Source organism: Pezoporus occidentalis, unplaced genomic scaffold (genome assembly GCF_034315485.1).
Source record: "Pezoporus occidentalis ecotype Australia unplaced genomic scaffold, CSIRO_AGI_Poc_V1 ctg126, whole genome shotgun sequence".
Lineage (NCBI taxonomy): Eukaryota > Metazoa > Chordata > Aves > Psittaciformes > Psittacidae > Pezoporus > Pezoporus occidentalis.
In genome coordinates this window covers 714,567-730,792 of record NW_026913060.1, presented here as the reverse complement: position 1 = coordinate 730,792, position 16,226 = coordinate 714,567, and the positions used below count along the sequence as shown (strand labels likewise).

Here is a 16,226-nt window from a genome sequence, read left to right as displayed (position 1 = left end):
AATACGTTCCTAGTGGTTTTGTGGTTTTTTTTTTGTTTTGTTTTGTTTTTTTTTTCCTTCATCTCTTCTGCTAATTTGTGCTTTATTGGATTGCTGTCAAGGAGGAAGGTTTTCATACTGGTTGAATTTATACCTCAATGACTCAGCAGTGGGCTCAACTAGAAACTCAGTTGCCCCGAGGAATTATGGAAGAAACGATTGTGCCTGTGTGTGTGTGTTGGCAAGGGACAACTTCCTCCCCAACCTCAGCTATTCACACACTTTGATTTAGGAAACCCTGAAGGAAGCTTTCTTCCTTCCTCCTTACTTTTGCTGAGCAGAAGCAGGATGAGGTGTTGTGAGGTGTTCACTGCAAAGGTCTCTGCTCATTGGTCACAGCTGCCATACGTTAGCAGTACCAGTGCAGGGGAATCTGGAGCTGCCAGTGAAGATGCACAGGGTCTGAGGTGAGCATCCGTGGGGTGGGCACTAAATGCAGCTGGGGGGCTCAGTCAGAAGCAGCCCAAGGAGACAGTTCCTCCTGCAGTGTGTAGTTGAACTCTCAGACACATGGCCAGAGGATGTCATGGTGGAGAAAAGCTTCCCTTGGAGACTGAATGAGTTCGAGAAGATAAGATTCACTGGGGATTAATAAACATGCAGAGACTAAACATGTTTATGTAGACATGGGGAAAACAGCATATATACTTATCCTGTTCTTAGTTTTACTAGGCTGCAGGACCAGATGTACATGTGGTCAGATGCAGCTCAGCTGCAATCATGTCCTTATACAATCCTCTAGCTTCTTGGCAGCTGACTTAAGCTGAACCTTACCTGGCCGGGCCACAGACCCTAAGAATGCCCTTCCTGTAACTGTATGCCATGAGTGTTCATAGAGAATACCGAGTACTTCCCTTTCGGTTGTCATTAACAGAATGAGGGGAGAAATGTTACCTGATGTTAGGTCAAGATGTTTAGACACAGCTGCTGGCACATGAAACGACATTGCTTAAACACACTAGGGGAAGTGTCCTGGGTTCAGCTACAGCTGAACAGGAAGGACAGGAAGTTTCCACACTAACCATGACAGCTAAATGCCCTCCCTTGGTTCCTCATGTGCAAGGTGTGTGCACTAAAGCCTGCTTTCCTGGTGTAGGCTGTATGGCGCTGGGTCACCAGATGCATGGCTAGAGGATGTCATGGGTGGAGAAGAGCTTCCAGAGGAGACTGGATGAGTTTATGAGCAAGAAATTCACTGGGCTGGGTAGTGACAGCCTCACTACCTTCTTGGCATTATGCTCCCACCAGACTAGATGTGTCCAGTGTCCTGCAATCTACTTGTAATCCAGAGCCTCTTGCTCAATGGTAGGTGTGGAGCACAACACAAATTAATAAGCTTACTGGACATGGCACTGCCCTGCAGAGTCACTGCAGGGATTGTCAGAGGTACAGGAAGAATGGTCAGAGGACACACTGGGGAGTTTAGGTGTTAGATGGTGGGAAACATGACATGCCCATGTTACTGGAGTGCCAGTTGGAAGATACTGCTGGCAGTATCCCCAGGCATATCTTGGTTGTTACTGGGAAGTTAGTACTAAAATGATCTCCTTTTTAGTACTTTCAGCCATTTCTGAGCATTTCCTCCTGTTCTATAATCCCATTTAAGATTAAACTCTGTAATCACCTGAAAATAAAGAGGCCAAAGCCCCCTTCTAGGGCACCCTGAGAGAGCAGGCTGTTTTTTCTGCTCCCACAGAGGATCTTTGTTGTCTCCTTGCTCCAGAGGAAACCCACAAGGCTGAACCTTATGCAACACACTTGGCAAACAAAGCTGTGGTGGGATTGTGGCTTTGTGACCAGATGAAGTGACACAGGGTGGGAAAGTCCCCAGAACTTACACCAAGAGCAAAAGGGACAGACATAGAAAGAAGATTGATGTTGAGGTGGCATGAAACAAAATCTGCAAACACAGTGATAAGCTCTAAGGGGGAAAATGTCACATTAGGGAACAGCAAAATCACTCTGCTGTCCCATAGGGGTCTGGCATAGCTCTACCAAAGAGGGAACAACCCAGAAGGTTAGAGAAATAGAATAAAATGGAGAAATTCAATCACTGAATGTTACGGTTAATGTTACACAGGAGGCCAGTCTCCAGGTGGGGTTGAACTCATCGAATTTAAAGCTGTATAGTATTTAAGGATTTTCCACAGGATTCTGGATAGATCCCAGTTTAGGCAATGGAGAAAGTTTTGTATCTCTGAGGAATATTTCTCCCAGCCTGTCCCAGAGGTAGAGGCTTTTCTTGTTTGGAAATGCCTACCTTTCTTCATTAACTGAATAATCTAGACAGCCACTTAGTTTAGGCACCTAATTTACAAGTGGCTGAAGTTGGTGGGATGAACATCAGTGTAGATAAGAATGAGTTCTTCCGGACTTCTTCATCTGATTCATTCCATAAATATTCTCCTGCACCACATATAAGCAAAAACAAAAGTTGTTTTCACCATGTGAATAACAATAAGAAGTACTTGACAAGACTGTAGAGGACCTCAAGCCCTTTGTGCTGTATTGTAGACAAAAGAATTACCAATGTGGACTATTTTCTTCTTTCCTTTGCAACTAACAGAAGAAACAGATTTCCACGAATTCTGGTTTTAACGTAAATGTTTCACTTTTTTTTTTTTTTTTTTTAGATGTCAGAGCATTTACGAAACTGGAATTTTAAAGGAAGCTTGCATATATGAAATCTAATCACGAATAATTTTTGTGTAGTTTCTGCAGCAGGTATCAGGCTTTTCTGAATACAAATCCCCATTTTCTCTGTGGAAATGTTCCTTATTTTCATGATGGGGATAATTGTGGGGTCTCATTGGTCTAAAATGCTCTTCAGGGAAAGGCTGAGAGAGTCACCCCCAGGGTACACGGGCTGGAGCCAATGCCATAGAAATTGAATTAATCTGAAGGAAGAACAGTCTCTGGTATGAAGAAATTGAGACTCCAAGAACAAAGACAGGATGAGTCAGTTGCTCGTCTGGGACTGGAAATCACAATTGCTGCTTCGCTGCCCATGGAGACCTACTGCAGTGAATGGGGCAGTCCTATCTGCTGGCTGTTCTTCATACTGGGGCATTGACTCAGTGACATCCTGAGGAAGATGCCCAAATTGAAACGTTATAGGTAATCCAAGGGATTCCCATGAAGACTTTACAAGAACAGCTTGCATATTTCAAACTAGGCATGTGCTTCAGAAAGAGGTGAAAGTCCCTCATTCTGGGATGATGAGGACATTAGAGATCACCATGTTCCTGACATAGATTTATATCCTTCTCGTATTTTATTTGTCAACGATCTACATCAGAGATCTCCTTTCTAAGTCTTTTCTATGTGGAAATGTTTCCATGTTTCTGCTCTAGATCTTTTTTCTTTATGTTACACATTTTCTGAGGGCTGGAGATTCAAACTCTTTGAGGTCAGGGAGTGATGCTATGTACACAATGGCATTTTTAGCACTTTCAGTCGTGTTTTCTAGTCTCTTCCTAAGAATAACGTAGTCTCTGTTGGCCACCAAGACCTTGAAGCTACAAAGGAATTTAGCACATGACTCAGAGAACAAATCTCTGAATTTTCCTTTGGAGGTGTTCTTTCCTCAGCACACCTCATTTCTGTCTCGCTGAGAAGCCAGTTTACTTTCACTGAGGTCTGCAGAACTTTTCACAGTTTCCTGAGGGGTTTACATGTATAATATACAAAAAATATAACTATAGCTAGGATAGAAGGTGGCATGGTAATAAGCTGCTCAGGTATTTCTCATGAGGAAAGAAGGATGCTCTGTCAACCTCAAATCACAAAAGGGATACGGGAAGAAGAATTAAATTTCTCTGGAATAACTCAGCCAGAAACCCAAAGCTGATGAGCTTTTTTCTACTGCGTGCAGTCTGAAATCCTCCACTGTCCCAGACTGATGTGGTCTTCACTTAAGTCCTTCATCCTCAGGGTGCCATCAGATAGAGGCAGGGTGTTCACTTCATAGCACTTCATGAAAAAATAGAGAAGACAAAGGAGTATTTTATTATGTTCACTGCTCCTTATGGCACCTGATTATTGTTCCACCATTTCCACTCCAGGTTAGCCAAAGGAATTCAGGAAGACTGATTCTTCCAGTAGAATATTTGAGCACTTTTCACCCTCACACATGGAAAAATCTTCTGGGACTTTCTTTTCCGGCAGATGTGAATGTACTAAGCTCACACTTGGAATCTCACTGGGGAGAAAGGGCGCTCTTAATTATCTCCTACTCCAGGACAGTCTGTCTTCAAAAAGGTCCATTGCTCTGAGCAGGATGGAGGAAAGCTCTGGAGGTGTGGAGCTGCCTCTTTTTCTCAGTTGTTACAAGAACGTATGCAACTCTCTCAGAAACACTACTCTGACTCAGGCAGATTAAGTGGTATTGTCTCTGAGGAACTGTGATGAGGTATCAGGGACAGAAGATACTGATGCAGTATGTTTTAAATGCAATCAATCTGTATGACTTAAGACAAAAAACATCACTCACACTCGTACACATCCAGTTGGCAAAGCCTGTGATACCCATGGAACAGCCCACATAGTTGGATCCTTTCTCAAGCACTAAAAACATACCAAGAAGAAAAGAATTTAACTTTTTCTGTTAGCCTGAAAACACATGAATTTTTAGAAGGACTATTAATTAGTATCCTGAACATATGGCAACTCCTTGCATTGCCTAGGGAAGCTCTTGGCTTTCCAGTAGAAAATCTATTAAACCAGTAATGAGGGACTGGGTGTATAAAGTGTTTATGAGTCTCCCATCTGTAGGCCAGACAGAAACATCTCATACCAAGTATTTTGCTGTGTCATCAACCCATCTGCAGAACTGTCTTGTTGACCCCAGGTACGCAATGTACTTGGCAAGCAAGAAAGAAACACAGATGACAGGGGGAAAGGGGAGAGGTGAAGAAAGGAAGATGGGTGCGAAAGGAAAAGATATAAGGTGAGGAATGTAAATAAGCCTGTTCAGATATCACAGAACTGACATCATTACATTTCTTCACCCAAGTCCTTCACTCTCAAACTTATAAACTAATTAGAGAGAGGCATTTTACAACTCCCTCAGACTACTGCATTAAAATTAATTTTTTTCATCTAATCTGGTCAAATTCTGAGGAGGACTCCAATGACATGCTGGCGAGGGGAAGTGTTAGTGCATGGTATGACCAGCTGTGTGAATAGAGGACCCGATTTTTACTGGTGAAAGAAATAAACAGCAAAGTCATTTTTGTTTTAATTTTTTGAATTTCTCTTCTTTTTTTTGTCTTTTGACAGTGCTGAGCTTCCCACTCTCTGCAATGCTGTCAGCCTGAACCATGCAGACATCTGGTGTGCAAGCAAATTATAGCCAAGGCAAATTCTGTCTTGTAGTTAAGTTTGTCATTCTCTCTGTCTTGCTTGCTTGTATCCTCTTGCTCTTTCTTCCTCACTTGTTTTCTCTTTTTCTTTCACACTCTTTATTTCTTAATTTCTTTTTTTTTTTTTCTTTCTCCAGCACCTGTCTTTGTAATAAATTAGTGGTCCAGCAGCCTTGGATTAATCCCAGAGGGAAAGAATTGGAAGGCTACAGTGTGATGACAACCCCATGGCTAACAGCTAGACTCATAAAGCCCTTTCTCATTAAAGCGTTTCAGTTTTTATGATGGAAACCAATCCATCACAGTCAGCCATGAGGTCTTAAATACATTTTCATTTTTACTAAAAAGGTGCTGACCGTGATAGTATATGGTCAACATACTCTCAACATGCTTCATGATCTTTAAATGGCAGGGATGTTTGCAACAGCTCATGAAATCACTGACAGCTGTAAATACCACACAACAGTCCTCACTCTTTTCTGATTACTGGAACAATGATTCTGGATGGGAGAGATATGTAGATCCAATGGCTTTTATTTAGTCTGGACAGAACTGGCCTGAAGTTTTGCAGTAGGAGGACATTTCAGAGTCCCCCTTCAGATTATATTTTATTTCACACTTTATCTGTGTGACAGGGCCCTACTAAAAAGAGAGGTGATGTGGGCAAAGGCCTCCTTTTATTGAACTCTAGTTCCAGTGACAACACTACTAGTGCCTTTTAAAGGCTGTTTCCAGGAAGGAAGGGGAATCACCTGTAAGTATTTCCCAGCCTGCTCTTCCCTATCTTATTCTTTAAAGAACATTTTCACCACCTCAGCTTTTCTGTAGAATATCTTTTCTGTGTTTGAAAGTGAGGGAGAGGATAAATTCATCACATTTAAAATGCATGTTATGAATGAGGTTTATTTATACTCATTGGTGTTCATGAAGTTCATTCATAAGCCACCACTACTAATCAATAAACTATATTAGCAGAAAGATAGCCCTCTGTATCATAAGGGACAGAAAAAACGATACACAGATATTGAACAATGAGAACAATGAAACACAGTGATTAGGTACCTCAGGCCATCAGAGATCTAACAAGTGCTTAGACTGCCTTCAGTGTTATGGAGAAGTTTTCAAGATGGATTTCAAAGGAGATAATATGACTTTTTAGATATTCATAGCAGGCTTCCTTAAAGGATGTGGGAACAAAATATGAAAAGAAGTGTCTGAAAATACAAAAAAACTTTACCTAGAAGATGATTCTCATTCATAACTGATTTTTAAACTTTTTAAAAAAAATATTAATATGAAAACATGGTTGCTGTCTGGCTCACTGCTGATTCTCCCACATACCCAGTGCATCATAGCAGTCTTGGCTTGGCTGTGCGTTCCAGCTGAGCTGGGGTGTAGCAAGAGCTGGGTGGTATGAGCAGGGCAACCAAGAGAAATATGGATTCTTATTGGCCTTCCAGATCTTCAAAGTACTGTATGAACTGAGACAGATGCTGGTGATTGATTTGGGAGCAAGTCTGAATCATTGCTAACAGTGTTCCCCAAAAAGCTTGTGGGATCAATAACTGAAGTACATCTACATCAATGCATGCAGCATGGGCAACAAACAGGGAAAACTATGACATAGTTGCCATCATGGAAACATGGCAGGATTGCTTGCACAACTGGCGTGCTGCCATGGATGGCTATAAACCCCTCAGAAGAGATAGGCAAGGAAAGAGAGGTGATAGGGTAGCCCTGTGTGTTGGGGGGTGTTTTGGTTGTCCAGAGCTTAATGATGGTGATGATAGCATTGTGTGTTTATGGGTAAGAATCAGGGGGAAGGCCAACAAGGCAGATATCATGGTGGGAGTCTGTTATAGATCACCCAGCCAGGATGAAGAAGCAGATCAAATAGTCTATAAGCAGATGGGATAAGTCTTGCAATCACTAATCCTTGTTCTCATGGGGGACTTCAACTTACCAGATGTCTGCTGGAAAAGCAACACAGCAGAGAGAAAATAGAGAGGTCTCGGAGCAGAAGATAACTAGGTGAGCCAACTAGGGGAAGTGCCCTGCTGGATTTGTTTTTTGTGAACAGAGGAAGACTTGTGGGTAATCTGGTGGTTGGAGCCCATCTTAGACATAGTGATCACAAAATGACAGTGTTTTCAGTTCTCAAAGAGGTAAGGAAAGGGGCCAGCAGAACTCTTACACTGGACTTCTGGAGAGCTGATTTTGGCCTGTTTAGGAGACTGGTTGACAGAGCCCCTTGGTAAGCAGTCCTGAAAGGCAAAAGGATCCAAGAATGCTGGACATTCTTCAAGAAGGAACTCTTAAAGATGCAGGTCAACCCCATATGCCAAAGGACAAGCTGGTGTCCTTTGGAAAAAGACTAGCCTGGCTGAACAGAGACCTTTGGCTGGAACTGAGGAGAAAAAGGAGCATTTATGACCTTTGGAATAAGGGGCGGGCAACTCAAGGATTACAAGGGTGTTGTGAGGTTATGCAGGAAGAAAATTAGAAGGGCCAAAATGCAACTAGAACTTAATCTGGCTACTGCCGAAAAAAAGGCACTAAAAATATTTCTGTAAATATATTAACAGAAAAAGGAGGTCTAAAGAGAATCTCCATCCTCTATTGGATGCACACGGGGGAGCGTAGTGAAAGAGGATGAGAAAAAGGCTAAGATACTTAATGTCTTCTTTGCCTTAGTCTTTAATAGAAAAACCAGTTGTGCCCTGGCTACCCAGTGCCATGAGCTGGAAGACAAGGACAGGAAGCAGAATGAAAATGCCATAGTCCAAGGAGAAATGGTCAGTGACCTGTTACACCACTTAGACACCTACAAGTCTATGGGGCTGAATGGGATCCACCCACAGGTACTGAGGGAGCTGGCAGAAGTGCTTACTCAGTTACTTTGAATCATTTATCAGCAGTCCTGGTTAACTGGGGAGGTCCCAGTTGACTGGAGGTAAGCAAATGTGATGCCAATCTACAAGAAGGGCCAGAAGAAGGATCCAGGGAACTATGGGCCTGTCAGTCTGTTGTCAGTCAGTGCCACTAACACTGTGTTCAGGTTTGGGCCCCTCACTACAAGAAAGACATCAAGGTGTTGTAGCGTGTCCAAAGAATGGCAATGAAGCTGGTGAAGGGACTAGAGAACAAGTCCTGTGAGGAGCAGCTGAGGGAACTGGGGTTGTTTAGCCTGGGGCAAAGGAGGCTCAGGGGAGACCTTCTGACTTGCTACAACTACCTGAAAGGAAGTTGCAGCGAGGTGGGGGTTGGTCTCTTCTTGCAAGTAACAAATGATAGGGCAAGAGGAAATGGCCTCAAATTGCACCAGGGGAGGTTTAGACTGGATATTAGGAAAAATTTATTCACCAAAAGGGTTGTCAAGCCTTGGAGCAAGCTGCACAGGGAAGTGGTTGAGTCACCATCCCTGGAGGTATTTAAAAGATGTGTAGATGTGGCACTTAGGAGCATGGTTTAGCGGTGGACTTGGCAGTGTTAGGTTAATGGTTGGACTCAATGATCATAAAGGTCTTTTCCAACCTCAATGATTCTATGATTCTATGATCTCATCCAAAAAGAGTAAGCAAGATTTGCCCAGATCTAACTTTTCTTCAAAACTGCCAGTTTTATTGATTGCAACACCAGAAGAGCTAACTTTTGGCCATGGAGAGTGAACTTTATTTGCTCTTCTTTTTGCTGAGGTTCCAAGCTGAGGTTTTGTTGCCAGTGGGTGGAGTGGTGAAACTTATATTGCATCTACTATGGATAAGCAGAGGACCTCTATTTCCAGAGCTGTCAAATGAACTGTTTTCACACTACAGAGAGCATTTTACAAATTCCCCCCTCAGAAAAGTGAAATGTGATCTTGCTGGAATGGGGATGTATCCTAAAAGAACTGTGCTTTGGGTTGTACAGCCTTCACAAGGAGTCAGAACAAATATCCAGACTTCAATGCAAGACCAATCAGAGTTGCTCAGTCCCTGTGGAGATGAGATATATAACTGGAGAATGTAAACAGATGTGGAGACATTTTGATGCATTTCTGAAAAGACAAATTACTTTCATGCTGCTATATTTCAGGATTCACTCCATCTCTTTATCAAAAATATGATACAAAAAGCAATTGTCACTTTGATTTCTCAATCTGTCTGGAGGGTGAAAGGCAAAGTCATCTAGTAGATGAGGTAACAACAGTGCCTAACAAGTGTTGGGGAAGACTTGGAGAGATTAAAACACTGAATTGAAAATCATCAAGAAAGTAAGAGTCTGAAGGAAAGCACTATAATAGACTAAGATCTTGAAATAGCTTGTATTTATTTATCGTTGCAAGCAGGTTGATTAGTACAAGGGAGATTCCAGCACAGCCTCATCCAGTAGAATAGAGAATGAAATGATGAGTACCCAACTAACCCTGTATGAATAAAAAGATTCCACAGAAACAAGAAACTATAGGATACAAAATAGATGGAACTTCAGCTTCTTATTCTTGTCCCCCTTTTTCTGCAGGAAAGAATCACTCTGTCAAAAAGGTAAGACTGGAGTAGTAAAAGGCTGGAATATGACCTACATCCATGGAGCTGACTTTAGTGGGTGGACAGAGGATGTGACAACAGACAAGACCATCTCTATAGCTAAGGGTATTGAAATGACAACGCCTGTTTTTCAGGGATATCTCAACCAATTTCAACTAACCAATGTGGCCTGCTCAGGCCAATATTATGGACAGCAGTAAACAAGAGAACACTGTGTCTCATCAGTCTCATGGATATAACTTTCTGCTTACAGCTGTATTTGGCAAAGGCCTGTAGGTGGTTATGGACTTTGAGTCAGTGGCTGGGCTTGGATGGGAGCCTTCTGGCTCACAGTTCTGCACTCTAACCATCTAATCTCTCAGCCCAAAGGAAATTGCGGCGTCCTTGTTGGCCCTTGGTAAGACACCACAGCTTTGTTTGTTGAGTACTTAGCTTTTGATTGGGATATTTGAAGGTTTCACAGATGGTACTTCCTTTTTTTCTACCTGGAGACTGCCAAAGGATGGCAGCAAATAGGCAGACGTTAGAGGGACATCAGGGAGTGAATAGAAGGGGTATGTGCAATAGAAGAGCTGGAACTGTTTTTACTGTGAAAGAAAAGCGTACCATCCCGGAAAACAAACTGTTTAGAATACAGTATTTTCTGCAGTTTGGTGCTGCTAAAAAATGCTGCACTGGCATCTCTGTAACATAATACTCCAAAAGCAATAAAACAGTTTGTTATGAAATCTGTGGCCAGTAGGACTTCATGGTGGTGGAGGAGACATCCTCAGCTATGACCAAGTGTTTAGTTTCCATGTCCCTTCTGTCCTAGGATGGCAGTCAGCAATAATTACTCCAGTGGTTTCTCCCCTGCAATTCGTAACCTCTAGGGACTATGCACAGCTCCACAAATTCGTTCCATGCAAGCCCCTTCTAGCAGGATGATGGCTTCCAGTTTCTGCTGAACTTGATGTAGATTCACATGGGAAAGCTGGAGAAGATAACGCCCCATCACTGGAGTGGCCAGTGCCAGGCTAGATGTCTGTAAGGAGCCTTTTACATTTGGAGACAATCTTGAATTAACAGAGAAATAAACATAATGATCAGAGACATATAATTTAATGAACTATCAGCCACCAGATCTAGACAGGAGAGGAAAACTGATTGCTTGTAACAACTGTTTTGCACAGGAGTGTTAAGAGTATCTCCTGAAGACACAAGAAGATGGGTCCGTCCTTTCAATCTGTTTCAAATGCCTGTTATCTAAGCATGATTTTCTGCAGGACAAGAGAAGAGACACTTTCTTTTTGTTTTCTTGCTGAAAAGAGCTCCTGTGCCTGACATAATCTTTACACTTGCCTTCCCAGTTAAATCTCTTTTTTTCCTTCCCTGGTGTTTGCATGAACTTGGTGAACCCTCATCACGTGTGGCAGTGTTTATATTTGCACAGGCTGTTCTGCGTGTCTCTGTTTGTGTTGCCACCACATCTATATGGCTTGGCAGCAGCCCCACGGCTGTGTTTCAGCTGCATATAAATCAGCTTCTCTCCATCCCCCTGTGTTTCCATCTGTCTGTCTTCCCTGATTGCTCTGAAATGTTACAGGGCATGGGGGTTAGCCCATGGCTGAACCTTTCAAACAGAGATGGTACAAAATAAAACCTGAGCGTCTCCTTTCCAAGCTCAACTCATCAAGGTACAGAGGTGTGTGGGGTTTATGTTTTTGAAGGAAGAGGAGATGCCTCAGAATAGGGACTAACCCCTGCTAATGTAGTTTGCAAGTCTGTTGTTTCCCCTGAAAATTGGTGCAGAAGCTCTGAGATCATGTCTGGACTGTGGAGCTCATCATCCCTTAGACCTTCATTACATGAAGATCTCCCCTTCCTCACACAAATTGCTGCTCTTTCATTAGTTATAATCTCTAATTTCATTAGTTATAAAACCATTAGTTCACTTCTTTCACTGGAGAAGGTGTGAAATGGGTCCAAAGATTGGTGGCACAGGGATCTGGAGGTACGTGGTCATCCAGGGGAAAGAATGTCAGGCAGAAATCATAGACCTTGATACTCTCCAGGTACAAAGACACTTCTCCAGATATCTCCCAGACAGAGCTCACAATAGGGTTAATCAGATATGCAGATGATTGAATTGCTGTGAACCCTGGAAATAAACTTTTGGCCTTCACAGAGTGTCCATTCTAATTTTTTGGCCATGTCTCTTTTCTCAGGGAATGGATACCCCAGGGGAACAGAAAATGGAGCATGTTACCTTTTGGCCATTGTCACTAACTGACCAACCCACTAGAGATGTTGACTGAATGTGGAGTCTGTACCTCTCTCAAATATTAGAATTGCCTATTCCAGGTAAACTGAGGAACACCGATAGGACAAAATAGATGGGAGGGGCACAAGACCCCACTGTTGTCTTGGTGTACTTCAGTCAGGTGTCAGATCTAAAGAACAATGTTTTCTCACCGTATTTGTATTGGTTTGGTATTCAGGCTTCCTTCTAAGCACAAAACTGAAAACAGGCTCTTCCCTTTAACATGTAAGTGCTATAAGGGCTTTGCATGGATGCTCTAGCTCTAGAAGGAAGGAAGTACCAATGAGCTGATCTCAGAAACATTGTAGACTAAGTGATAAAAATGGCAGATAAACTTGGATTGGCCTAGCAAACCATTCAGATTCTATTTCACAGAGGAGACAGCTTAGCCTTACCTAGGACAAATTGAGTAAAAATCATCTGTGACTATGGGTTCACATCTCTGTCTCTCAAACTGGGAGATGTTAGGGCTTGGTGCTCTTGTTTAGCTTAGCCCTGTGGCTCCAAATCTGAAATCTTCAAAAATTATGTAAAAGATCTAATGCTTAATTTTAATATATTCCAGAGAATGTCAGATAATGCTTGTTTTCCTACACAGATAAATCCTTAGTAATAGGATTTATCTTATTACTACGTCTGTCTAGTAGTGCTTTGTTACTAAACTTTTGTTGGAGTATGGGACGTGGCTGTAATTTAATTTTTGATGAGAGTAACTTTCAGAATTCAGAAAAGGCAGATATCCCTGTGACATGAACATCCCCTCCTTATACAGTTCTATCTGAAAGAGAGAATTTCTAGATTGTTTTTCAGTATGGCTGATGTCCCAGCTGCATGTGTGAGTCGATGTAATTAAAAATCAGACTTGCAAGAAACCTTGGACAGCATCTATTCATGGAAATCTCATAGAATCAGAGTGGTTTTAGTGTTCACCAGAGTATTTCCATGAAAATTCCTAGGATGCCAAGGAAAGTGTTGACTGACCACAGAAAACAGATAGGAGACAAGTGCATGGCAACATTTATATATATGTATTTTTTTTTTTTGTTAAGGAATTAAGGATTTAACTGGGAACTATACTGACATATCTATATTTGTGTGGTTTTTTTTTGTTGTTGTGGTTTTGGTTGTTTTTTGTGGTTTTTTTTTATTTTTATTTTTTTTTAAAGCTGTATGGTAAATTTGAAGTCTGTGTTGTCCAGTTTGTAAAATGGTGCAAGAACAAGACATGAATGGCAGCGCAAGGCTAGGTCCATTGACAGTCAGCATTTAGAGAGTGGAAGAGAAGCAATCAGGTGTCAAAAAACAACAGTAGGTTAGATCACAATGAGGAGACATCCTTCCCACCCACTGGGTACTTCTTTGCTCCTTAGAATGAGATGCAGATGTTCAGACCTTAGGATGGGAAAAAAAAAACAAAACAAAAAAGAAAAGCAAGAAAAGATTGATCTGGACAGAAATCCCTGGCAGAGTCTGATTAGGATAGACGTCTGGAGAGTAACAGAGCTGCACTATAGCCAAGTTGGGGGCTGGGGGAAACATCCCCTGTGGAAGGGATGTGGAGATCACTACTGAGGTGCTGAGATTGAAGAATTTGCCAGGGCTAGAAATAAAAGTGGTTCATGCCCCTTAGACTAACTCCAGGAGCGTCACTCATGGCTTAAAGCACTGGTCTGTATGCTGAGCTTTTTGGCTGGAGTAGTGTTTACAGTGTTGATTTTTTCATGTTCATGCACTTTATAAAGCCACGATCATATTTTATTGGGCTTTTATAAAAAGGTCTCTTAGGCCTAGCAAAATTCCAGTTTAACAGAAGAGGCTGAGACAGAGAGACATGCAAGAAGGGAGAGGCAAGAGAAGGAGCTTGGGAAAGACAAGTAGCTACAAAAGGGCAGGATAAGGGTAAAGCAGAAATAAGGCCCCATTGAGAACTTGTTGGGCAAAGATGAAAATAAGGCAGAGCTGTGACAAAGCAAGTACCTGATTTAGACACTTTAAATTTATCCATGGGACTAAAGGCAAAGGTACAACTAGATTAATCCCCTCCAGATCCTTCTCAGCTAGCCCCTGCTTGGAACTGGAGCAGGATGTAATGCCAATCCACCATGCCAACCATCCCACCAGAGGCATCTTGTTAGCATTTCTTTGGCCAAGAAATGAGGGGGAAGTGCAACGCAATTAAAGGTGACAGGGAAGGAAATGCCTTTCCCTTCCTATCCAGTCTAGGGAATTCAGTACTGCAGATAATCAACGAAACACCTTCCAAACTAGGAGAGGCTATTGTTCTGCAATCAAATATCACCAATGGTGTAGGTAGGGTCCCTAGTGGGGCACACTGTCATAGAAGAGGGACTATACATTAATATTCACTATGTTTGTAAAGGAGTTTCTCCTCTCCTGCAGAGTTTGGCAACAGATATTAGATTCCTTCTCCCTCATTTTGAGGTCCTATGGTCCAAGTTTGGAGGAGCTGGGAAGTTCTCTAAAACACTCCGTCTAGTCTGCAGAGACTCTGGAAATGTCCTTCAGTTCACATTTATAGACCACTGTTGGGGTTATGGTGCATCCCACATCAGCAGGAGATGACCTCATACCCAGGGAGAAGAATACCAGAGCAGCTGGGTCACTGAAGCCAAGCCCTGAAAAACAAAATTTGCTCTTGTAATGGTCCATACATCTTCCACACCATTGCATACACCTGCCCTAAACTATTCTCAAGCCTCTGGAACAAATGTGACTCTTTTGCAAAAGAACAAACAAATAAACAAAAGCAAACAAGCCTAACAGCTACGGATTGCAACATGTCAAAAAAAAAAAAAAAAAAGGAGATATCTGGCATGTAATTCTTGTCCCATGTCCTTCCTATAGCAGGAAATGTTAGATGAAATGTTCTCATCCTCCAAAGAAGTGGGCCATGCTCTGTGCACAGAAAGGCAGCCCCCTCATGATCCCCAGGCCTTCAATGCTGGGATCAGCACAAGGAAGGATGCCAGAGAAAAAGTATGAGATTACCTCTCAGCAAAACCCTTTGGCCTAAATCACTGACATCTTTGATTTAAGCAGTAATTTAAAACATGCATGATGAGAAGTCAGGGAAGGAATCCAGGAAGGCCTGAGGTGCAGCCAACCTGTCATGTCTGCCAATTTGCTATTCAGAAGGTAGGTTTGCTAGGAAAGGGCAGGATCATGGCTGAAACCTGCCATTGCCTCAGCTGAGCCACAAGACCCTTATTCAGAAATGACACTGGTTGCCTGGGTGCACTAACACTGCTTTGCTAGATACTGTTTGCTAGGTTCAGTGATATACCTCGCAGGTGAGGATGCAGCATACAGCAGCAGAAGGAGGCAGAAGAAATCTGAAGGACAAAAGAAGCACATATAGGAAGGACATAAGTCTCAGGCAGCTTCTTTCCACTCTTCTGTCTCTTCCAGACTACTGGCTTTCCTGAGTGGTACTGCTGGTATCTGCCTCTTGTCATGAGGAAACAAAAGAAAGCAGGGTAAATCCATTTTAACTGCTATGTCCTACTTGCTTAAACTCAAAGAAAGAAGTATATGACTTTAGATAAAGGTTTCCCAGGTTGAACACTACTGCACAATTGACTCAGGCTCATTACCAGCGGGAGCCCAGATTTAGAAATATCAGTGGTTTCACTTTGGTGAAGGCAGAGATGAACTATGATCCATCTGAGTCCAGACTGTGGTTGTAGTACACCATTAGTCTCTGGTGACTAATTGCCTTTTGGGGTTAGATGCCAATAGGTTACTCTCACACAAATTATCTTCTTCCCTGCCAGGTAATTTCAGATTCTGTCCTGATACTGATTGTGTCACTTTTCCTCTCTCTCTTGGGTTAGGTTCAGGTTGGAAATTCATTTCTTGGAGAGGGCAGATAGAAGAAGAGGTGTCTCTGACTTTGAATCAGATTCTGTATGATCATGACTCAATGATCATAAATGCTTCAGGGCCTGGAACCTAACAAGGGAATAAAGGAGGAAG

The 16,226-nt window shown here is 42.3% G+C and overlaps 1 long non-coding RNA gene across 1 annotated transcript; it reads left to right on the top strand.

Moving 5' to 3' along the window:
- Positions 1-4,291: 4,291 nt before the first annotated feature.
- LOC134158110 (uncharacterized) lies at positions 4,292-5,710 on the top strand. The gene is made up of 2 exons (XR_009962593.1): positions 4,292-4,987; positions 5,320-5,710. It is a non-coding gene; the product is annotated as an uncharacterized LOC134158110 (long non-coding RNA).
- The last annotated feature ends 10,516 nt before the right edge of the window (positions 5,711-16,226 follow it).